The sequence below is a fragment of the Garra rufa genome, chromosome 9 (assembly GCF_049309525.1).
Source record: "Garra rufa chromosome 9, GarRuf1.0, whole genome shotgun sequence".
Taxonomy (NCBI): Eukaryota; Metazoa; Chordata; class Actinopteri; order Cypriniformes; family Cyprinidae; genus Garra; species Garra rufa.
In genome coordinates this window covers 8784954-8809922 of record NC_133369.1, presented here as the reverse complement: position 1 = coordinate 8809922, position 24969 = coordinate 8784954, and the positions used below count along the sequence as shown (strand labels likewise).

Genomic DNA, 24969 nt, shown 5'->3' with positions numbered 1-24969 from the left:
CTGTTCTCATGTTGTTGTTTTTTCATTCCTTATTCTTTTATAACAACCTTTATTGGCACATTTTAGATAAATAAATACATCTTATAGTTCCTAGATACAACTGTTTGATGGTTTTCTTAACATTGGTTAGTCTGGCTTATTAAAAATATATGACAAATGAGCCTGGTAGTTTTGACATACTTGAATCTTATCAAAATATATAAATATTTACAACATGAGCACTTTACAAGAAGCATTACAACATTTAAAGATCATGAATTGTAAATTACTTTATAAATAAAAGTTTACACCAACAGCACTTATTATAAAAATAAAAACACACTCAGGTAAGTTTAACTACAGTGTATCATAATCTGGCATTAAAAACACAAAATACAACAAAACTATGAAAGCCAGTAGCTTAAATCACTTCCATCATTAACAAAGTAAAATGCTCTTAGAATCAACTTACTTTTTCTCAATTATGGCACTGGAGAGCATATGAAACCTATTAAATGATTCACTTACGATGCAGGTCTCATTTAACATTGTATTCTCATTTTACAGATAATAGATTCAGAATATTGAATCATGACACGAAGCTCAGTCACACTATCGCAGTGGATTTCAACTGGTGGGACACGACCTGAAAATGAGCGATGGATCGGTTCAGGTAATTCTGTGTAGTTAGAGTAGTAAGCTTATAAACTTTATAAGGAAAGATGTCAAATCTGGGTCCTAAAACAAATCCAGTTGAGAACCACTGCAGGAGTAATACACCCAAAAATAAACATTTGCTTAAAATGTATTCACCCTCAGGCCATTGAAAATATATAGGTCAGTTTTTATCTTCATCTGAATAGATTTGGAGAAATTTAGCATTTCATCCTCTGCGGTGAATGGGTGCCGTCAGAATGAGAGTCCAAACAGCTGATAAAAACACAATAATCCACAAGTTGTCCATCAATTATCATCTTGTGAAATTAAAAACTGCATGTTTTTAAGAAACAAATCCATCATGAAGAGATTTTTCAACTTCAAACCTTTGCTTCCAGTTCCAATCCTCTATACATAACATCGCTTTCTCTAGTGAAAAAGTCATCTTGTCTAAATCAGGAGAGAAATATGCACACTGTTTACAAGCAAAAATAGTCCAAAACTGCTCTAAACCAGTGGATTTTAATGTGAGAAGACAACAGGAGATGGCCTTTTCACTGGAGGAAGCGTTATTACGGACTTGTATTGCAGCCTGAAGTGATGGTTTGAGAAGTTAAAAACATCTTAATGATGGATTTGTTTCTTACAAACATGCAGCTTTTTGCTTCACAAGATGTTAATTGGTGGACTGGATTCGTGTGGAATATTCGTGCATCACTGTGATGTTTTTATCAGCTGTTAGGACTCATTCTGATGGCACCCATTCACCACAGAGGATCCGCTGGGGAGCAAGATATGCAATTCTAACTTTCTCCACATCTGTTCTGATGAAGAAACAAACCCATTTACATCTTGGATGGCCTGAGGGTGTCATTTTTGGGTGAGCTATTACTTTAAATGGCACAGAATCATTCCCACAGGCCTCCTTTCTCTTCAACTAGCTGCTGCTTTTGACTTCCGAAGGGCGAACAGTGAGTCATGGCTTGGTAGCTATGAGCCGAAGCGAAGCCTCCCAGGTGACGGAGGGTTTTGCACATTGGGCAGGGATATTCGGCCAGACCTTCTATGTCCTCAAAAGCCAAGTTGACGATCTGATCGGAGCAGGGGTCGCAGTAGATGTGGCCGCAGGAGAGACGCTTCAGCCGGGACTCGTAAGAGATGCAGCACTGGCAGTGAGGAACATCAGAGTTCAGAGACAGACTACCGGTCAGAGAACTGCTCTCCATGCTGGCGGCCTGACTCGAGCCTAGCTTTGTGGACGACCTGCAGGACCATGAGGAAAGGAAAAATAAGATGAGATATCTTTAGGATTACAATTGCTTGTCTGTATCGCTGGTGAACTGAAACGGAAAATGCACATAATGTATAGCTTAGCTTTTTAATTTGTTATATACAGTTGAGGTCGAAAGTTTATATACAACTTGCAGAATCTGCAAAATGTACAAAATGCATGTGTTTTTGTTTTTTTTAGTACTGACCTGAATAAGATATTTCACAAAAGATGTTTACATATAGTCTATATGTAATAATATAGTTACATTTATAAAAATAGTTAAATTTATAAAAATGACCCCGTTCAATAGTTTACATACACTTGATTCTTAATACTGTGTTGTTACCTGAACGATCCACAGCTGTTTTTTTTGTTTTGTTTTGTTTTTTTTAGTGATAGTTGTTAATGAGTCTCTTGTTGGTCCTGAACAGTTAAACTGCCCGCTGTTCTTCAGAAAAATCTTTCAGGTCCCACAAATTATTTGGTTTTTCAGCATTTTTGTGTATTTTAACCCCTTCCAACAGTGACTGTATGATTTTGAGATCATTCTGTTCACACTGAAGGCAAATGAGAGACTCATATGCAACTATTACAGAAGGTTCAAACACTCACTGATGCTGCAGAAAGAAAAATGATGCATAAAGAGCTGGGGGTGAAAACTTTTGAACAGAATGAAGATGTCTACGTTTTTCTTATTTTGCCTAAATATCTTTTTTTTCCGTTTACTACTGCACTTCAGAAGATGCTTACATGTTTCTCAGCAGACAAAATAAGTTGCATTTACTCTGTTTTTCAAATTCTCTTAATGGATCGTGTTTCCGTATGCAGTGATCGTTTGAACCTTCTGTAATAGTTGCATATGAGACCCTCAGTTGTCCTCGGTGTGAAAAGATGGATCTCAAAATCATACATCTTTTATGTGAAATATCTTATTCAGGTCAGTACTAAATAAAAAAATAACATGCATTTTGTATGATCCCTACTATTTTGGTAAAAATAATTAATTTTGCAGATTCTGCAAGGTGTATGTAAATCTTTGACCTCAACTGTCAACAATATAAACTGTATTTATATTGTAAATATATATATATATATAAAATCAAATATTTCTTATCAAGAACAGACCACACTGAAAATATGGCATTTAACTTCTAATTTTAAATAAATTTCAATAAACCAATTTTATTTTTACAATTTAAACATTCTATATTCTTTCATTTTAAGTTTTCAAATCTTTTAACATTGATGGAATTTTTTTAATTCAAATTGTGATTTAAGTCTGGAATAAATATTTATTTGAAGCTCTTTGTTCTTTAATCTTAATTTAAAAATTTTCAAATCAAATGTAATGCTGATTGATTGAAATTCCCTTTTTTTCCCCTAAACTAGTGTTTTCAATATATAATCACAGACCAAAGTGACAAATGGCAAGCAAATTCCAATTTAAATCTGGAAAAAAAAATGATAATTTCTTTATTTTTAAAATCACAAGCACTCCAATATATTTATACGACCAAATTATTGTTATTTGATGTTCACATAAAATGCAATACACATACTGTTTTTTATCTCATTTACATCTATTTTTTTTTTTTCAGGAGACACATCTGGACCACATAGAATCTGAGAGCTGACTCCCTCCCCTCCATTAATGAGAAATATGACATGCTCACAAAGGAAGGTAGTGTTGCATAACCTGTAGTGACCCTGGGATGAATCTTACCTTAACCAAATACTACATCACAAATTCAGCCTGCAATAACAGTTCCTAGTTTAAGCTAGAAGACTAGGCTAGATGAGCAAACCATCTTAGTCTATGATTAAAGGACATCATTATTGATCTATTTTGTGCTGTATATCAGATTATACCCATGCATTAGATTTGTAATGCATCATGCAATTCACAGCGACATCGCACAATCTCTGTAAAGATGATGCTCGCACCAGGTATTGCCATAGCAACCCATTTATAGTCTGCCATTGTTCAGTCCGCCAACACGAACCCTGCATATGCATGCGAACATCTTCACACAGATAATAATGCGCAACACTGACACAGTTATTGAAACATGACGTACCTGTGCGAAGAAGACGGAGAACCTTTAAAACAGTCCAAGCTCAACGTCGCAATAATCTTCCAACACATGTTCAGTTCTCTCATGGTAAGCGACTGGAGTGATGTGACATCCGTGCAAACGACTCATAGTTTTTAAACATGTTTACGCGCGCGACCAGACACCCAGAGCTCCACGCGCGGCCAGTAAATAGGTCATTAAAACGCAGTTCACGACGCGATCGGCGGTTTATCGTTCTCGAGGTGGGAAGCAGCTCGCTAAATCAATAGGAGGCGATTGCTCTCGATGGTCATCGTCAATGAGAGGCAGATAGAAACTGAGCGAAAGAAAGAAAGGGAAATCTGCTCATCACGCGCGACGCGAGCGGTGCGCGCACGCGATTCTCTAGTGAACAGCGTCTCCACAGAATCCTGTCTTCAGAAAGTTTCAGTCAAAACACGTAATTAACCCCTTAACTGTCACCCCCATTTTTTTAAATAGACATGAAAGTGCACTATCCAAACTTAAATTGTTGTAATTCATGAACACTTTGGAATATAGATCTAAAGTTGGTCTCTTTTTAAAGAAGACAATCAGCAGATTATTGCAGAAGTGGAATTTTTTGAAAAAAATGAAGTATTAACAAATTATCGAAGTTTAAATTTACTGTAAATAAAATGCACTGTACACTTTTTATTATATTTTATATAAAATACGTATTTTACATAACAGGTTTTATTCTAAATTTGATATCAAATTGAAGCCTCACATCTAAATAAGTTATGTTCCAAATTTGAAGTTGATATGAAAAAAAATAAGGTTCCTGTGAAAGTTTGTTTAGGCGTTATACCACAAACAGCCACCGGGTGCCATACAAATGCCATATATTTTTTTTATGTACTTTTCTGTCACAAAAGTCTAAATTTTTCTTTAAAAAATTCATTCTATCACAAAATAACCACCAGATATGCAATCCTGAGACTCAGACCTTTCCGATGATATGTTTTTTGTCAAGATTGTAAAAAGTTGTGATTCTAAAAGACTGTAATGCATTTTGTAATATGACACCGCTAAGGGGGAGGAGACCGCCAAACGATTTTAAAGTACCATTTCCATGGTAATGCAATGTCCGTTTTCAAAATGGTTTTCACAGGATGAATCTTGAGCTTCTAAGCTTTCCAATGATATATAATTTATGATGGTTACTAAAACATTTGATAGAGAAAAAGGACAACGGAAAAAAAGAGCGCCAAGCGTCCCACAGGTGGGACAGTGACAGTTAAGGGGTTAAAGCATAACTTGACCAATGGGTACTTAGAGATGTTTTATGGAAGCCGTTTTATTCAATATTATGGCGTCGTTTTTATGTAGCCTATTTATTTTTCATTATCACAGTCTTTTATGTTACCACTAGGCACTTTATTATTTACTGCTAGCAAGTAATCAAGTACACTCTTAAAAATAAAGGTGCTTTAAAAGGTTCTTTACAGCGATGCCACAGAAGAACCATTTTTCATTCCACAAAGAACTATTCAGTCAAAGGTTCTTTAAAGAACCATCTCTTTCTTACCTTCTTTCACCACAAACCTTTTGTGAAACAGAAAGATGATGAAGATGTTAATGGTTCTTTATAGAACCAGTTAGACAAAAAAGGTTCTTCTATGGCATCGTGAAGCACCTTTATTTGTAGGAGTGTAGCTGCTGCTACCTATTCCAGGTTTGCACCTATTCAGGTTAGATATTCACAAACTACCTTTGTCCAGTTATTATGAACTATTTCAGTACTTAGTACTGGCCCCACTTACAGTATAGGCCCTATCATTTTAAAGTAAATGTGTTGAAAGTCTGTGTGTAACTTTACTGAACACCATTTTTCGAATTAAACACACTTTTTTGGGAAGTTATTCCATAGCGTTTCGTTTTTATACATTTGATGTCAAAAGTTTACAAACACCTTTCAGAATCTGCCAAATGTTCATTATTTTACTAACATAAGATGTATCATACAAAATGTTATTTTTTTATTTGGTACTGACCTAATTAAGATATTTTACATAAAATATTTTTACTTATAGTCCACAAGAAAAAAATAATAGTTGAATTTATAAAAAGTTTACACACACTTCTTAATACTGTGTTGTTGTTGTTGTTGTTTTAGTGATGGTTGTTCACGAGTCCCTTGTTTGTCCTGAATGGTTAAACTGCCTGTTGTTCTTCAGAAAAATCTTTCAGGTCCTTCAAATTCTTTGTTTTTTAGCATTTTTGAACATTTAAACCCTTTTTTAACAATGACTGTATGCTTTTGAGATCCATCTTTTCACACTGAGGACAACTGAGGGACTCATATGCAGCTATTACAGAAGGTTCAAATGCTCACTGATGCTTTAGAAGGAAACACAATGCATTAAGAGCAAGTGGTGTAAACCTTAATGCATTGTGTTTCCTTATGATGCATCAGTGACTGTTTGTAATTGTTGCATATGAGTCCCTCAGTTGTTCTCATGTGAAAAGATGGATCTCAAAATCAAACAGTCATTGTTGGATAGGGTTACACAAAAATGCTGAAAAGCCAAAGAATTTGTGGAACCTGAAGGATTTTTCTGCAGAACAGCAGGCAGTTTAACTGTTCAGGACAAACAAGGGACTCATGAACAACTATCGCTAAACAAACAACAAAAACACAGCTGTGGATCATTCAGGTATCAACACAGTATTAAAAATCAGGTGTGTGTAAACTTTTGAAAAAGGTCATTTTTTATAAATTTATTTAAATATTATTTTCTCTTGTGGACTCTTTTATGTGAAATATCTTATTCAGGTCAGTACTAAATAAAAAAAATAACATGCATTTTGTATGATCCCTCTTATTTTGGTCAAATAATTAACATTTGCAGATTCTGCAAGGTGTATGTAAACTTTTGACTTCAACTGTATGTGTACAACTGTTCAGAACTGTGCTAGCTAACCATGTGCTGATTAGCATCTTCAAAAGTATCTAAAATGTCACAACCGAAACATTCAGGACTGAAACATTTGGTGAAGTTTCGGTAGTGACATCTTTGTTTTTTGGGCGTTATCTCATAAAATTGTCACTACCATAACAGTCACAACCAAAACATGTCACCATTGTTTCGGTAGTGACAAAAAGGGAACACAAAATTCATTATTTGGGGAATTTATATGTATATATATATATATATATATATATATATATATATATATATATTTTAGTACCGTTATGCAATTTTTTAGTATTTTAGTATGTTTTAAGGTTTTAGTATGTGGGTTAAAATTCTGTAATGTGATGTGATGTCACTACCAAAACATTACTGTTACTACCAATTTTTGTGTATTTTAACCCTTTCCAATAATGACTGTATGATTTTGAGATCCATCTTTTCACACTGAGAACAACTGAGAGACTCATATGCAACTATTACAGAAGGTTCAAACACTCACTGATGCTCCAGAAGGAAAAAATATGCATAAAGAGTAGTTTCAGTAGTGACATCTTTGTTTTTTTGGGCGTTATCTCATAAAATTGTCCCTACCATAACAGTCACAACCAAAACATGTCATCATTGTTTTGGTAGTGACAAAAGGGAACACAAAATTCTTTATTTGGGGAATTTTTTTTTTTTTTTTTTTTTTTTTTTTTACTACCGTTATGCAATTTTTTTAGTATTTTAGTATGTTTTAAGGTTTTAGTATGTGGGTTAAAATTCTGTAATGTGATGTGGTCACTACCAAAACATTACAATATTTTGTCAAAAATAAAGTATACTGAATTATCAAGTAAGATGTTATGATAGTGTTTGGTTCAATGTGGACCAATGTGGAAGACGGATATTTCAAAACTTTTCTGAGAATTAACTGCACAATTCTACACAATTCACAATTCAACATTCTATCACCACTTTAAAAGGATATGCCTTTTTGCTTCATTTTATAGCAGCAGTAGTAGTGTCAGTTAGATGCTATGTCTAAATGCAGACTTCCATCTGGTTAATTGTTGAGGGCCGTCCTGTACAGCTGGAACTGCTCTGATATGGTCTGTCTGTTTCCTAACAGGTGTTCATTTAGACATGCTGTATTTTGCTGATCAGCAGACTGATCTAAATTAGGATAATAACATTAAAGATGTTTCGTGCCAACAAGCCCCAAAGTGGCCGGAACCAAAAAACCAAGAGGTTTCAAAGACATTTTACTAGTCTGTGCATTTTGGAGCATGTCTTTAGAGCAGAAAAATCCAGCCTGGTGGCATTTTTTAGGGCACTTAAAAGTCAGTCTGCAGGGAGCAGTTAACAATAGTTAGTACATCTTCTTTCTTTAGAAACGGCGACACAAATGAAGCCCACAGCACAAATTAAGATGTTGAGTCAGAAGCATCTGCCGGAGCTGGAGGTTTTTCTATTTTAGTATAGCTGAAAGGTGCCGTATCCTCATGAGGCAGAGAGGTGTAATTTAGCATTAATGAACTAATCCATTGTTGTGACATGGTTTCGAGAAATTAAATAGAACAAATAATTTAGTCGTTCTCTACTAATGGCGTATTACAGCTTGATGATGATTACCCTGTAAGGTTGTAGCAGCATATGGGTGATTTGGTTTCTGGAATCATATAAAACACAATGTTCCTGATTAAACTGTGTATTTTGCATGCTCGCAAAATTTTAGGCACTTCTAAAGAACATGGAATAATGTGCACCAGTAAGATTTTAGGAGCTCTAGGTTTGCATGAATAATTAGTTGCCTGTTGTTTTGATGTTGAGGTACTGAGGTGTATTACAGTAGCTACTTCAGAAACCTGTACATCAGTAGATGCTCCTGTTGTCAGTAGGAGACTTGCAGCCTTATTTGAAAACCAGTCACATCGTCATACTGCCTGTTGCTAAGCACTGCATTAGCCCATTATGTCCGATAATACTGGCACTTCTGGAACTACGTCTGACAGGCACAGGTTTTGCAGTGCAGGTTTCATCGGAGATACCTAGTAATTCCACAAGAGACAATCACATCAAATAAATAACCCAAAATGATGTGGAACCAGATTTTTCCAGTTTCGCGGTGCTCTTGTTCCATCTTTATAGGCAGATGGTGTTATGATTCATATGAGGTGTATTGAAAACAACAGCTTTTATAAATGATGCTTGAATCAGCATCCCAGTAGCTAATGTAACCAAAGCATCTCTTCATGGGTATTAGGAAACTGTTGGTAATTACATACCAATTAAAGATACATTTGCTTTAAATAAGACCTATTATGATTCTGTTTACAATATATAAGTCTTAGATGTCCCCAGAATGCATCTACGAAGTCTCAGCTCAAAATTCCCCACAGATCATTTATTATATAATTTTAAAAATGTCTGTTTTGAGTGGAAACAGAAACACAGTTTTCGTGCATGGCTTTTTAAATGCAAATGAGCTGTTGCTCTCCACCTCTATTTCCAGAATAGAGACAGAGCAACACGCGTCATAATCTGAAAGCCACACCCACCGGGGGGGGGGAAACAAACCAACGCTCTCCATTGACTTTGTATTGCGGGAAGCTGCCTACTTGTCATTTCTGACTTATAACAAAAATCAGAGCAATGTCTAAAAGCTGCCATGTGACAAGGTGTACAGTAAACAAGCTAAAAAAAACACAGAACTACGTTTTTATAAGCTGTCGACCTAAAAAAAACGAGTGTTTAAGAACACAAAAGTAGGCGCAACGTGTCTTATTACTCTGAGAACTATGCCCGCTGGAGGGAAATTTAACGGCGACAGTAAACATTTATTATTTTTAACCATGTCAAAAGATTATTTCACCACCCTGAAAGGAGGAGATATATTGAGAAACTAAATTTTATTGGTCTATATCAGTGCACCATTTCCTTACCTTCTTTTTGTTGGAGAAATGATCCAACTGAATGGCCCAACGTGAAATACCCTGACATCTACAACTATTTATGTCCTTAAACACTTATTTTTTTGGGTCGACAGCTTATAAAAACATAGTTATGTGTTTTTTTAGCTTGTTTACTGTACACCTTGTCTCATAGCAGCTTTTAGATATTGTTATACTTTTTGTTATAAGTCAGAAATGACAAGGAGTCCGCTTCCCGCAATACAAAGTCAGAGGAGAGCGTTGGATTGTTTTTCCCTCCGGTGGGCGTAGTTTTCAGATGCGTGTCGCTCTGTCTCTATTCTGGAAAAGGGGGCGGGGAGCAGCAGCTCATTTGCATTTAAAGAGCCATGCACGAAAACTGTGTTTCTGCCTCCACTCAAAACAGGAATTTTTAACATGATATAATAAATGATCTGTGGGGTATTTTGAGCTGAGACTTCGCAGACACATTCTGGGGACACTTATATATTGTAAACAGGAGCATAATAGGTCTCTCCGGTGTGGGCATGGCCTAAATGCGCTCTGTCTCTATAGTGCTGTGCTCTTACAGCTCGCACCTCAGATACTCTGCTAAAAAGCATCTGTTTGGTTTTGATTATCATCTCTGTCGCATTGAAATCATGTGTTTTAAAGCCATACCACTTTAAACTTCTGATATAAGGTTTTCTGAGCGCAAACATTCGAAGCACGCACACAGAAAGCAGCTGTCACACTTCATGTACTAAAGTAACTTCTTTTCCGTTTCTTATTGCGCTTGAACTGTCAAATACACACAAGTTTATGTTAAAAACACACAGGAGTTACAAAATCAGTCAGTTATGTTTGTGAAGGTAAACAGCCGGGAAAGAAATCACATTTTTATATTAGATATGTGTTGCATCAGTGTAATATGCAATAAATCAATGAATCCACTGCTCTCTTGTCTCCTCTGAGGCTGGGACTCTAAATAGCGTTGGAGTACTATAGACTGCCAAAAGTTATAACAACACAAGATTAGTGCAAAAAACTGTCTGAGGAACAAAAGGCGTTTGTTGTTGGCCAAACTGAACCAGGATTTCCAGGGCAAGAATCTTGACAACATTCGTGTTTGTTATATTTCCAATTAGCTAGGTGAAATATTAGGCTGCTATCTTAATTAATACTGCTTGTATGTAGATCATGTTCCATGAAGATATTTTATACATTTTCTTCCGTTAATATATATATATTTTAATTAGTAGTATTCATTAGTAAGAACTTCATTTGAACAACTTTAAAGAAGATTTTCTCAGTATTTAGATTTTTTTTTTTTTGCACCCTTAGATTCCAGATTTTTAAATAGTTCTCAGCCAAATATTGTGATATCCTAACAAACCACACATCAGTGTAAAGCTTATTTATTCAGCTTTCAGAAATACAAAAAATGACACTTATGACTGGTCTTGTGCTCTAGGGTAACATTTATACATAAAAATACATACTTGCATTTTAAATTTTAGTGTAGGGGTCCATTGCAGGGGAATGGTAATATTTCAGAGTCCATGCATTTAAACGATATAAAACCCCTTCCATATCTTACCTCTAGCAGACAGTTATTAATTGGACAGCGTGTTTTAACCTTTGAAAACAGCTGGTTACGTCGAATTTACATTAATAACAGTCGATGATGGAGATGGAGAGAAAAGCGCAGAATGGTTCCGTCCTTTCAGCCAATTATGTGCACGAGTTAGAGCACGTGTGCAATCTTGCACAGACCAGTGATTTCAGACTCACTGCATGGTCTTAAAATGATATGATCACTCCACAATATGACATTAATTTATAAAGAAAAACGACTATTTAATTATTCGAGGAAAACATGGGTTTTAAATAAATGCAGATTGGGATAAACATATTCTGACGATTGATCCTAATAAAAACGCGTTTAGCCTGTTAATTTCGGTTTGCTTGCACATTGGAGAACGGTGCGCTTGAGATGAGGGAACCGCTAAGGATGCGACTGAGCTAATCCTACTATGGCGACGGTTTTGCTCATGAATATTAATTACGTGACATCACGTTCGCTCAATAAACCTAAACGATTGGCTGAAAGGCAAACATTCGTAAAGAGCGCAGCTCAGCTGGCCTCATTAATATTAAAGACGTAGCGTAACGTTCGCTCAACTCTTTGGCTAAAAGGCAGGCGTTTGTGAGTGAACGCTAGTCGGGTTTGGCCTATCAACGATTTCTAGTACGGGGAAGGCTTGGCTACGTATACTAACTAGATTACGTAACTGGACGCTCCAGGAAGGTTACCATGCAACGTCAGCGTGCCGATTAATATTAATAAGTCAAGCGTTCGCCATAGTAGGAATCGTTAATTTGTGCCTGTGTAGTACGGTTGCACCCCGTTACACGTCACAAGCGCCTTCTTACAGGGTGAAGATACAGGCAATGTCACACAGCCCTCCTCATCATCACGACTAAAAATTCACCGTATCTTATATACAATTATTCCTGGGAAAAATAATAACCGAATCGCACTGGTAAGTTACGTTTATTGCTAATTAATTGTTTTGGAGGTATTTTATAATTAGCGTGCATATATATAAATGTGATTCAAAACGCTCATCCATGTTTTAATTATAACCATAGGCTACCAGATTTATGTATTAGTGAGTGTTTCAATGTTAAATGTTGAATTTTATGATTCCAAATCTGAAGCATGAGATTCATTCATTTGGAAAATAATGTGTGCTCATCAATGATGGATGCATCTTCAGCTCATCTTCATCAAAAATAACGTTACATGTTTATAGTTATAACAGCGAATGCAATTAATATGAAATTTGTTTTTAAGGCAACCTTTCGTCTCATGTCATCATCTCAAGACATTACAATTATTTTTTCGACGAGCTCATTATTGTTCGTTTTGCACCCAGAACGATATTGTTACTGATTTCCTGTATATATGTTTATCTTTATATACCATAGGTTAGATAAATAGATTAAAAGAGTAATTGATAAAAGACATATTCCCATAGAGACATACGGCACCTTAAGCCTCGCCCCTTCACCTAATATATCCATCAGAATAAGACGATAGGTTTTCCATTTTCCTCACAGGCTAATTTTGGGCTGGTATCGGGATTTATATTCGCTACAATTTGATAAACAACGAGAAATATAGAATGCAATGAGATTTATAGCGCGTAATATCTTGAAGCATCAAAATGACCTTGCAGCAGACGTGAAGAATGGAAACCTGCTACATGTGTGCGTGTGTGAATCTCCTCGATGATTTATTCCATTGCTGATTGCATTCAGTCTGGTCACGACAGCAAGTGTCGTTTGGTTTGACTGAATTCACAGTGATACTCAATGTGTATCTACATGTGTTTGCTTCATTGCTGCTTTTGAACGCCTTTGAGCAGAAAATAACCAACCATTACTGAGTGCATGCAAATAATGATAATTGTGCTCCTAGATTGTGTAGAGTTTAATATTTGGCAGTTTTGATGGAATATGCAAAGCTGTGGTATTGGTTCTGTTAGTATGCAGAGATTTTTCAATGGTAGTACTGTTGATAGTAGCCTTTACATAGACCATAATGCTGGTAGTATTGCTATATGTGCTATACATATGCATCTGTGATAGTATTGCTATTATAAAGAGCTTTAAGTTAAGGTTAATTGCGAGAAAAAACAAATAATGTGATATGCACAGGATTGAAAGTTTGATGTCCAATGACACAGGTCATTGGTAGGATGACCAACTGTGTTTTTGATACTTCTAGATCCTAACTTTGGTTCAATCCGATCCATTTGAAAGTGGCCAAATGCATGTGCAGGACTTCGAGAGAAGCTGTTTTTCCTAATGTGAATTGATTTGCAGGCTGTTTGTGGTACGCAGTTTCTGGTGTCTCCATCAGTGGTGGTGCTGCTCAGGATTGCAGTTGTTCCTCAATCATTGTGTGCTCAGTGCGCTGCAGTGCTCTTTTCTAAGTAACCTTGAGAGGAATCCTCAGAGGAGTGATGTGGCAAAGAGAGAAAGGGGTCAGAAAGAGGGTTTAATGGCGGGAGTGTTTATCATTGATCTGCGCCGGTGCTGATGTCTTATCCGACCGGGCCGTCGTTCAGAACTCATTCAGGAATCGGGAATAGGATTAGCACTTGAGTTTGGTGCAGCACATTTCCATGTTCATGCCTTTTCAAAGGTTGGAAATCACAGTTTTCTTTTAGTAAAATATTGCTATATGAGTAGTTAACCAAAAAATGAACATTTGCTGAAGATGAACTCACCCTCAGACCATTCGAGATGTAAATGAGTTTGTTTCTTCATCAGAACAGATTTGGAGAAATTTAGAATTACATCACTTGCTCACAAATGGATCCTCTGTAGTAAATGGGTGCCGTCAGAATGAGTCCAAACAGCTGATAAAAACATTACAATAATCCACAAGTAACCCACACCACTCCAGTCCATCAATTAACATCTTAAGTGAAAATCTTCATGTTTGTGAGAAACAAATTCATCATTATGAATGACGAATTGTTTTAACTTCAAAAAATTCTTCAGGTCCCACAAATTCTTTGGTTTTTCAGCATTTTTGTGTAATTGAACCCTTTCCAACAATGACTGTATGATTTTGAGATCCATCTTTTGATACCCAGGACAACTGAGGAACTCATATGCAACTATTACGGAAGGTTCAAACGCAAGGCTTCTGACCAAAATATCTGTCCATAATCCATAATAACGCTTCATCCAGTGAAAAAGTCCACCTCCTGTTGTCCTTTTACATCAAAACCCACCATCATTCTTGTTTATAACAGTTTTGGCTCGTAAACAGTGCTTGGTCTGTGCATATTTCTCGACTGATTCAAACTAAATGTATTTTTCACTAGATAAAATGATATTATAAATAGTAGACTCGTATTTTAGCCAGAAGCAACGATTTGAAACAATGTATTGTTAGGTTTGGTAAATTTCTCCAAATCTCTTTCAATGAAGAAATAAACTCATCTATATCTTGGATGGCCTGAGGGTGAGTACATTTTCCACAGATTTTCATTTTAGGGTGAACTTTTTTCGTTTTTATGTAATTTTCCATGTCTCCCGGTGCTGAACTGACCTCTAAAATGAAAAAGTGGCAATTTATTAAGATATGTTCCTGGTGTTTCTTCATTTTTTTCTTTCTCTAATCAAAATGTTTCAAACAAAATGATTTCTTGGGATAATTGGTGATTAGTTTACACTTCCCCCCTGTGGATTTGAATACCTGGGCACTTTCCATCTGTTTGTCGGTGTGTAAGAATATCAAAATCTCATGGTACAGTAATTCCTTGATATGAAGTCCACGGGGCAATATTTATTGTGATATTTAAAAAAATAAGACAAATGAAGACTTGGAATGACATAAAATGAACATTTTGTACATTTTTAATGTTAAATTTGTCTATCTAATGTGATTGAGAGTTTAAAATTAAAAGCTACAACCCGTTCTTAAATAAGAAAACTTTTACCTGAACTGCAAAGGGGACTCAACCTTTTTTATTTGTGATATACTGTCTCAGTCTAGATTACATTCACACTGGTGTTTAAGGAAGCTAAACAAATTAGAATATAATAATAACAACAGTTTCATATTATTGTCATATATTGCAAAACAGTTGCACTGTAAAATAAATGAAAATGAATATTTCATAGGTATATTATTATGCTTTACACTACAGTAGGGAAATTACAATACATATTTCCTAATTTCTACATTTGAAAGAAATATTTAGATTTTTGACTGCAGTAATGTTACCCAATTAAACTGCTAGCTATCAGCAATTCTTACTGCACTTTTAAGCTTTTATTTAGACGGAAACGGCAGTAGAGCTTGTATTTAGACAAAAACTCTAGCTTCAGTGAAAACAGGCTTACAAAAATGCATCTCACTACAAATCTAGTGAAATGCTGTAATCATCTGCCCATTAAAATGTTGGTAATTTCGCAGTTATGAAAATAAAGCTGCTTTCACTGTATTCACCGTAAACTGAGCTGTTTTGAGGTGTGGAAAACACCGGATCTCAAGCTAATCGCCTGAGTGAAGTGTGCGCTTCGGATGGAAACATGCAGCGAAAACAGACTTGACGAAGGGATTAAGCCATATTGTGCTTTCGGTTTTAGTTCATTTGACAGATACTGTGCCAAAGCATAATGGACCAAAACACATCTTTAATGTTGGAAACTGTCATGTGACAGTTTTGATATTGCAATACCACGATATTGATTCTACCGTTACATCCCTATCAGTTAGTCTTTTGTAAAATCACTTGAATAAGAGTTCAAAATATACTTGCATAACAGGAAGGATTCAGGTCAAAGCCTGAGTAAATGTTCAGAGTGAAATCAAAGGCATGCAGATTTTCAGTGTGAAACTGAAGGCAGACAAATTGAAGCTGAATCTCAGATGTATCTTTATACACAGGTGGAGTTGTGTAAACATGATTCCCATTTACAAATGTTTGAACAAAAATCTATACATTGCTTCCCAGAAAATGTTCAAAGAGATATTGATAAATGCTGTGAACCTCTTTGAATTGTAACAAACGAAAGTCCTCTCTATATGTAAATGTCCTCAGTTTTAGTCTGATGCAAATGGAGAATGAGGGGTTTCTTTGGAACTGCAGTATGCTTAGGTTTAGTATACTGCATGAGTCTGCATATGACTGAATACGGTAATCTCCCACCCAGTAATCCCTGCGGTAAAATATGAGCTCTTATAGAGGGAATTCTCATTTCCCCTGGACTTCACTATATATGACAGACACAGAATGTATGGAAGCAGATTAGTCTCATTAATAATTCACGCACAATACACGATGCACACATGCGTGTCCCAATTCACGTGCACGAAAAAAATATATATATTCACAAAAAAAATTCACGTGCAAAAAATAAGAATATAAATTCATAAAATACGTTTCACAAGTTGCAAAACACAATTCACAGATTTACAACTGTGTACAACAATTTTGAATGTTTAAAAATCAGGAGTGTATCACGGACTGTGAGTGTGTGAATAGCTTTTTTACGTGTGTATTTTTTAGACTTGCGTGTGTGTTTTTGAGACTCTCCTGGCAGCGAACTCCTCCCATGCGGGTCACTCGTACACTTTAGCCAATCAGATTTGAGCCTGTCGATCGACCAATCATAACCCGTTGTGGGCGTGCCTATCTTACGTTACGTCATCAGCGCGAGTCCAGTTCCAGAATTCAGATACGATTCAGCTGTTGATCGTCTCATTTGTAACTAGCCTAGTAAAGGTGTATTGTTTTATTTTGAGTGCTTAAAAACTAAAGGTAAAATCGGTCGTTTAGACACACTCGTTAACGTGACCAGTTTAAGCCAGCGGCTGCTATGAAAACAGAAGCCCAGTCTAGCTCCCACTTAGCACTGACCCTGCCTTTATTATTATAGCTTTATGTAATGATGAATATACCTCACGAGAACTCAGTGTATGAATAACGGTGTGTTTGTACTAACCATTTGTGCAACTGGATGCAGTGTTTAATTAAAACACACTAATCATTTTCCTTGCATTTTTCAGGATTTAACACTTTGGAACAACATCTGGATGACAGTTACAGACCTCTTCATTCACATTAATCTTTATGTCTTTTTATGTACTTCACCTTTATGCATTATTTTTTTAATGTAATCAACATTCATGTACTTTTTAAAATATTATATTATTGTGATACATAATTTTATGTTGAGCAGTGATGTAAAAATCTTTGAGATTACAATACACAAGATGATGTTGGTTAGCAGCAATTGTATTTGCTTTAGTATTAACAGTTCTGGAATTTGCTGGTCAGTCAGACAGACTGATCACATAAAGGAATGCATCAAAGATTATTCAGTAAACTTCATTCAAGTTCCGACTTGTTTTGAATGTTTTAATTCTGACATACAACCAGAACATTTAACAATGCATAACAAAGCTTTATGCCTTAACAAATACAAAGTCATAGGGTACCATTCTAAAAGAAATGTAGTAATAATGCATGAGTTAAATCAGTTGAAACTGTTAAAATGGATGGGTTGCAGCATGACTGTTTTGAAAGAGTTACAGTTCCAAATGAAACTTCTAGATTCACATCACCTCATAATTTGTGGCAGAGGTTGAAATAGGAGCAGCTACTTGTACATCATAAGCATCACAATTCTGAAATAAATAATATCTGCAGGCTGCAGCGTAAACAAACTTAAATGAAATGTACATGGTTTACAATGTGTGTTATTAAATCGTCATCAGCTGAATGTGTGCCATCGTAGGATTTGAGACACAAGACAAGTTTGGCTCTGACAGCTCTTTCCTGTTTTCAATCAAAAAAACAAAACCACAAGAGACTGCTTGAAAAATATCCAAATAGATAATTTTCATTTTCTATTTATTTACATGTCCCATCTGTAAAAAACGTATTTTATGCTTTACATTAAGTTTATAATTTTAATATCTTTATGCGGTATGGTACAGTATCCACGCAAATGATTCTTTATTAAATAAACATAACAATCGATAAATTTTAAAACATAATACACTCTGAGCAGCAGCTGGCTTACACTGGTCACGTTAACGAGTGTGTCTAAACGACCGATTTTTAAATAAGCATGCAGTATAAAACAAAATGAGACGATCAACAGCTGAATCGTATCTGAATTCTGGAACTGGACTCGCGCTGATGACGTAACGTAAGATAGGCACGCCCACAACGGGTTATGATTGGTCGATTGACAGGCTCAAATCTGATTGGCTAAAGTGTACGAGTGACCCGCATGGGAGGAGTTCGCTGCCAGGAGAGTCTCAAAAACACACACGCAAGTCTAAAAAATACACACGTAAAAAAGCTATTCACACACTCACAGTCCGTGATACACTCCTGATTTTTAAACATTCAAAATTGTTGTACACAGTTGTAAATCTGTGAATTGTGTTTTGCAACTTGTGAAACGTATTTTATGAATTTATATTCTTATTTTTTGCACGTGAATTTTTTTTGTGAATATATATATTTTTTTCGTGCACGTGAATTGGGACACGCATGTGTGCATCGTGTATTGTGCGTGAATTATTAATGAGACTAATCTGCTTCCATAGAATGTGCCATGACTGTTCTTTTGTTATCTAAACTTGTTGAGTTGCATGTCCCACTGGTAAAGGATTAGTTCACTTCCAGAACAAACATTTACAGATAATGTACGCACCCCCTTATTATCCAAGATGTTCATGTCTTTCCTTCTTCAGTCGTAAACAAGTTATGTTTTTTGAGGAAAGCATTTCAGGAATTTTCTCCATATAGTGGACTTCTATGGTTCCCCCGAGTTTGAACTTCCAAAATGCAGTTTAAATGCAGCTTCAAAGGTCTTTAAACGATCCCAGCCGAGGAAGAACAGTGTTATCTAGTGAAACAATTACAGATAATTTACTTGCCCCCTTGTCATCCAAGATGTTCATGTCTTTCTTTCTTTTTTCAGTCGTAAAGAAATTACATTTTTTGAGGAAAACATTTCAGGAATTTTCTCCATATAGTGGACTTCTATGGTGCCCCCGAGTTTGAACTTCCAAAATGCAGTTTCAATGCAGCTTCAGAGGGCTCTAAATGATCCCAGCCGAAGAAGAGTCTTATCTAGCGAAACGATTGGTATTTTCTAAAAAAAAAAAAAATTCATATACATTCATGTACAATTCATATACTTTTTAACCTCGCATTTCAAATGTTTTTCTTGTCTTGAAAAACTCCCATCTCATTTTCTTCTCCAACTTCAAAACTCCAACTCCTACATCACTGCAGAAGTACCAACCCAGTGTTTACAAAGTGAATGCGCAAAGAAGGTCAAATGCCCTTTACAAAAATGGTAAAACAGCGATGTAGGATGATTTTGAAGTTGGAGGAGAAAATGAGTCTTGAACATCTGTTTTGAACCAGTGCACACAGAGTACGAATGTGCATTGCAGAGTTAGACAAAGCGAGCATTTGAGGTTAAAAAGTATATAAATTGCACTTTCTTTTAGAAAATAACCAATCGTTTCTCTAGATAAGACCCTTCTTCCTTGGCTGGGATCGTTTCGAGCCCTTTAAAGCTGCATTTTGGAAGTTCAAACTCATGGGCACCATAGAAGTCCACTATATGGAGAAAATTCCTGAAATGTTTTCCTCAAAAAACATAATTTCTTCACGACTGAAGAAAGAAAGACATGAACATCTTGGATGACAAGGAAGTGAGTACATTATCTGTAAATTTTTGTTCTGGAAATCCTTTAAGTAAGTTAAAATTAGAATTTAAAGCCATTTGCAACCCATTTTCTGTATATATTTCTGAGTGAAACAGGATATTGATCAAGACGTAATAGAGTGAAGCTTGGTTTTATCAGTCTGGAATTGAGTGAATTGTGAAAAGTGGATAAATCTAGATGGAAAGCCGGTTATCAGCAAGACATGAGCAGAAAAAGGACATTTGTTTCAGAGGAAGAGGAATTTTTTTGCATTCGGATGAAATTAAATTCTTCTTTTCTTCTAGAAATACACAGAACAATTCTGGTGTAATACTTTGAAACTCAGAAATTGCTGGTAAAATTCACAAATAAAAAAGAAATTAAGAATTAAGAAAGAAAGTTTGCAGTAGCAAGACTGAAACCGTATTTTCTAATAAAACCTAGGACAATAATCTTTATTTACAACCACAAAGTCATTCACAATATAGTTAGAGATTAAATAGGTTTGATTTTGAATTCATATTGACACATTAGTGTTTTTTTTAAGCTTTCAAATTCATATTAATGTCTTTGCAGAATATATATTTGACTTTTCAAATTTGCTCTAATGCAACATAGAAGCACTTCCGGTTTTTAGTGAAACGTTGCATTGGCAACACCCGTCCAAATGTGGCTCAGTCCTGTTTGCACTGGAATATTTTGGGCTAAAATGGAGGCAGAAAGGATGCTGCTGGTGGTGCTGATGTAGCAGAGGGCAGGAGTGACTGTGGCCATGGTGACAGCAGCACACTCTGAGAGATTTGTTCCAGGGCTAACGTGACTCACAGCGGCTCTGTCCTTTCCTGAGAGGCCGCTGTCGAGATGCTTCTATCCATCCGCTAACATCCTCCTCTCCTCCCTCTACTCCACCGCACTCATTCCCAGATCCATTAACTCAAGGCTTCTGCTGTCAGTCTCGCTCGGTGATATACACCAGATCCATTGAGCTTTGGCCTTGTTAGCAATACTTTATCCTCTTAAGATTATGCCAGTAAAAGATAAAGGCTTTAAAACTGTGTTTAAATGATTAGTTTTTGTGAAATTAGACATCAAGCAAATAAATGAATGATGTTCAGAAGATGAAGAAAAAATAGTTAAACAGGCTCGAGCATAACATTAAAACAGCTCTTCTTAAATATTAAAGCTAAATATTAAATAATAAAATTTTTATTGAACAAAATAATGAAATTATTATTTTATTTTGTTTATTTCAGTTAGTAATTTTAGTACTTTGATGTAAACTTATTTTAGTTAGTTGCAGAAACATTACAAAGAATTTTCATTTAGTTTATGTTTTTAAGTCACTTTTTGTCATTTAGTTTTCTTCCATTTATAGTAGTTTTTGCTTAATAAAAATATTTAGATTTTTTAGTTTTCATTTCAGTTTTAAAAAAATAGTATATTAAATATAAGTGTGTAATTTTATAATGCTGTAATTACAATCACCAGAAATTATATTAGTAATTATATTAATAATTGTAGTTATTTTAATAATATGTGACCCTGGACCACAAAACCAGTCATAAGTAGCGGGGTATATTTGTAGCATTAGCCAACAATGCAAAACTATCGATTTTCTTTTGTGCCAAAAATCATTAGGATATTAATTAAAGTGTTCCATGAAGATATTTTGTAAATTTCCTACTGTAAGTATTTCAAAACTTAATTTTTGATTAGTAATATGCATTGCTAAGAACTTCATTTGGACAACTTTCTCAATATTTTCAATATTTTGATTTTTTGGCACCCTCAGATAACAGATTTCCAAATAGTTGTATCTCAGCCAAATATTGTCCTCACAAACCATACATCATTGGAAAGCTTATTTATTCAGCTTTAAGCTCAATTTTTAAAAATTAACCCATATGACTGGTTTCAGACATTAATGTAGCTTAATTTTTACTTTTTATGTTGTTGAAAGTAGTCTCTTATGCTCACCTGCTGCCTTTATTTGTTCAAAATTAATGAATAGAAAGTTGAAAAGAGCAGCTATTATTTTAAATAAAAATCTTGTTTTAATAGTAAAATTAAATTTAATAGTGTCACCTTAATGCATCCCAAATTGAACAAAAATCTTATTGACCCCAAGCTTTTGAATGGTTGTGGATATTTAATTATCATGAGATCCTTTAAAGTGGTTCTGAACACTGAAATGTGTCATTTCTTTGCCACCTAATGAAATTTTTCAAACCCTTGGTTGACAGAACAGATAGTCCCTCCCTAAGCTCACGCCATTGGCTGATTCGCCCCTGAACATGTTCTAAACAGGTTTGGTTGAGATTCACCCACTTACAGATAAATTTACTTGTTTGTATCAGGCTCAATGCTTTATCTTATATTTGCTGCTGTTGTGTTGTGGATGTTGGTACATTTATGTTTGTCCTGTGGGAAGCCCCTGGGCTGTGTGTGTGAGACCACAGTACAGATATTCCATCTGTCTGGTGAATAATGGATAGCTTTTATATAAAATTGTGTTCAAATAACCGTTCACAATGTGGAAAATGGCTTCAATACCTTGATAAGACAAGTGACTCAGCGTGTATTGTTCCTGAAGGGCACGCTGTTAATGCTGAAATTGCTTTTCAAATTATTTAAATGAATAATTAATTAGCGCATTAAGTGTATTAATGTGGTTATTATATGGGATGACATAGGATTTATAATGCCTTGTAAATTGCAGACTTAAAATGACTAACAACAAGTTTGGGTTAATAGCATTGCTATGTAGGTGTTAAAGATTACAAATGCTTTTGCGTAATGATAATTGTTTACCCCGCTTCTATCCAATCAGGAAACAAATAAATATTCTCAGATTTATCCAAACGTGTACGACTTTTACTTTTCTGTAAAAATTTCAAAGTCATAGTGTTTTGTGTCCAACATTATTTAAATCCCAACGTTGTGACTCTTTAACTTTAAAAAGACCATTTACACATAATTTCCACCACAAATTTAGACAAGTTTGTTTGTTCAGAATCAGAATCAGAACAGATTTGGTAAAATATAGCATTACATCACTTGCTCACCAATAGATCCTCTGCAGTGAATGGGTGCCATCAGACTATTTATCCAAGATGTAAATGAGTTCTTCATGGATTTGGAGAAATAGCATTAGAGTGAATGGGTGCCATCAGAATGAGAGCCCAAACATCTGATAAAAATATCACAATAATCCACAAGTAATCCCACTTTTAAATAAGTAATCAGTAATGTCTTTTAAACCAAAAACTGCATGTTTGTAAGCAATGAATCCATCATTAAGGTTTATTAACTTTAAACCAGCACTTCCGGCTGAAATATGAGTTCATAATCCATAAAAATCTCTTATTGGCCTCTCAAATCAAAATCACACACATATTTGTTTTCTTTTATAACAGTGCTTGATCTTTGTATAATTCTCTCCTGATTTAGACATAATAGTGTATTTTTACTGGTAAAAGCAAAATTATTAATAAGACTATTTTTACCTGGAAGCAACCATTTAAAATGAAAAATTATGGATTACTGTCTTACAAACATGTAGCTTCTCACTTCACCGGATTTTAATTGTTGGATTGGAGTGGTGTACATTACTTGTGGATTATTGTGGTGTTTTTATCAGCTGTTTGGACTCTCATTCTAACGGCACCCATTCACTACAGAGGATCTATTGTTGAGCAAGTGATGTAATGCAAAATTTCTCCAAAAAGCAAGACTTCACTCATCTCCCAGCTACCCAAAGTTTTTCAGCTGAGAACCAGTTGAATAGTCTGTGGAAACGCTGAAAATGCTGAAGGCGGAATTTGACATGTGATTAAAAAAACAACTGTAGCCAAATTCCTTGACATGTCTGTATGTGGTGGCTCTTGATGCCTTGACCCCAGCCTCAGTCCATTCCTTGTGAAGTTCACCCAAATTCTTGAATCAGTTTTGCTTGACAAGCCTCTCAAGGCTGCGGTTCTCTCGGTTGGTTGTGCATCTTTTTCTTCTACACTTTTTTCCTTCCACTCAACTTTGTTAACATGCTTGGATACAGCACTCTGTGAACAGCCAGCTTCTTTGGCAATGGATGTTTGTGGCTTACCCTCCTTGTGAAGGGTGTCAATGATTGTCTTCTGGACAACTGTCAGATCAGCAGTCTTCCCCATGATTGTGGAGCCTAGTGAACCAAACTGAGAGACCATTTTGACACCATATTCTAATTTGTTGAGATAGCGAATTGGTGGGTTTTTGTTAAATGTGAGCCAAATCATCACAATTAAAAGAACCAAAGACTTAAACTACTTCACTCTGTGTGCATTAAATTTATTTAATACACAAGTTTTACAATTTGAGTTGAATTAATGAACTTTTCCATGACATTCTAATTTACTGAGAAGCACCTGTATATCTTTTGAAAAGAAATGATCATTTGTCTGTCTGGTGCATAAAAAAATAATAGCATTAAAAGGTATAATAGATACAGGTAAAATCATAATAAAATTAATAATAATAATAGTAATAGTAGTAGTGGTAGTCAGTCCGGCCCATGGAATTTTCTTTTATAAACCGACCCGGCCCCCCATTAAACAAAAGAAAATTATGTGGCCCTCTCAGAAAAAAGTTTGGGGACCCCTGCGTTAAATGATTGAATGAAAATTAGCAAGTGATGTAATGCCATTTCTCCAAATCTGTTTCCATGAAGAAACAAACTCATTTACATCCTAGATAAACGGTCACAAGTCGAAGTGTTTTTGCTTTGTGTGTGTTTGCATTGCTGTCATTAGTCATGATGAGGCTCTGGCAACGAGCGCAAGCTCCTCCTCTCTCGACATGTGCTGCGTCTCTGTAGGTCACTGTTGCTGAGCAGGTCTCCTCTCTCATTGCC

The 24969-nt window shown here is 35.5% G+C and overlaps 1 protein-coding gene across 1 annotated transcript in view; it reads left to right on the top strand.

The window, feature by feature from the left end:
• Nucleotides 1–12224: 12224 nt before the first annotated feature.
• Nucleotides 12225–24969, top strand: part of sv2a (synaptic vesicle glycoprotein 2A) — a 56629-nt gene continuing 43884 nt past the window's right edge. Inside the window, exon 1 of the mRNA XM_073847241.1 lies at nucleotides 12225–12360. The gene's annotated coding sequence lies outside the window, so the exon portion shown is untranslated. The remainder of the gene's footprint in view (nucleotides 12361–24969) is intronic.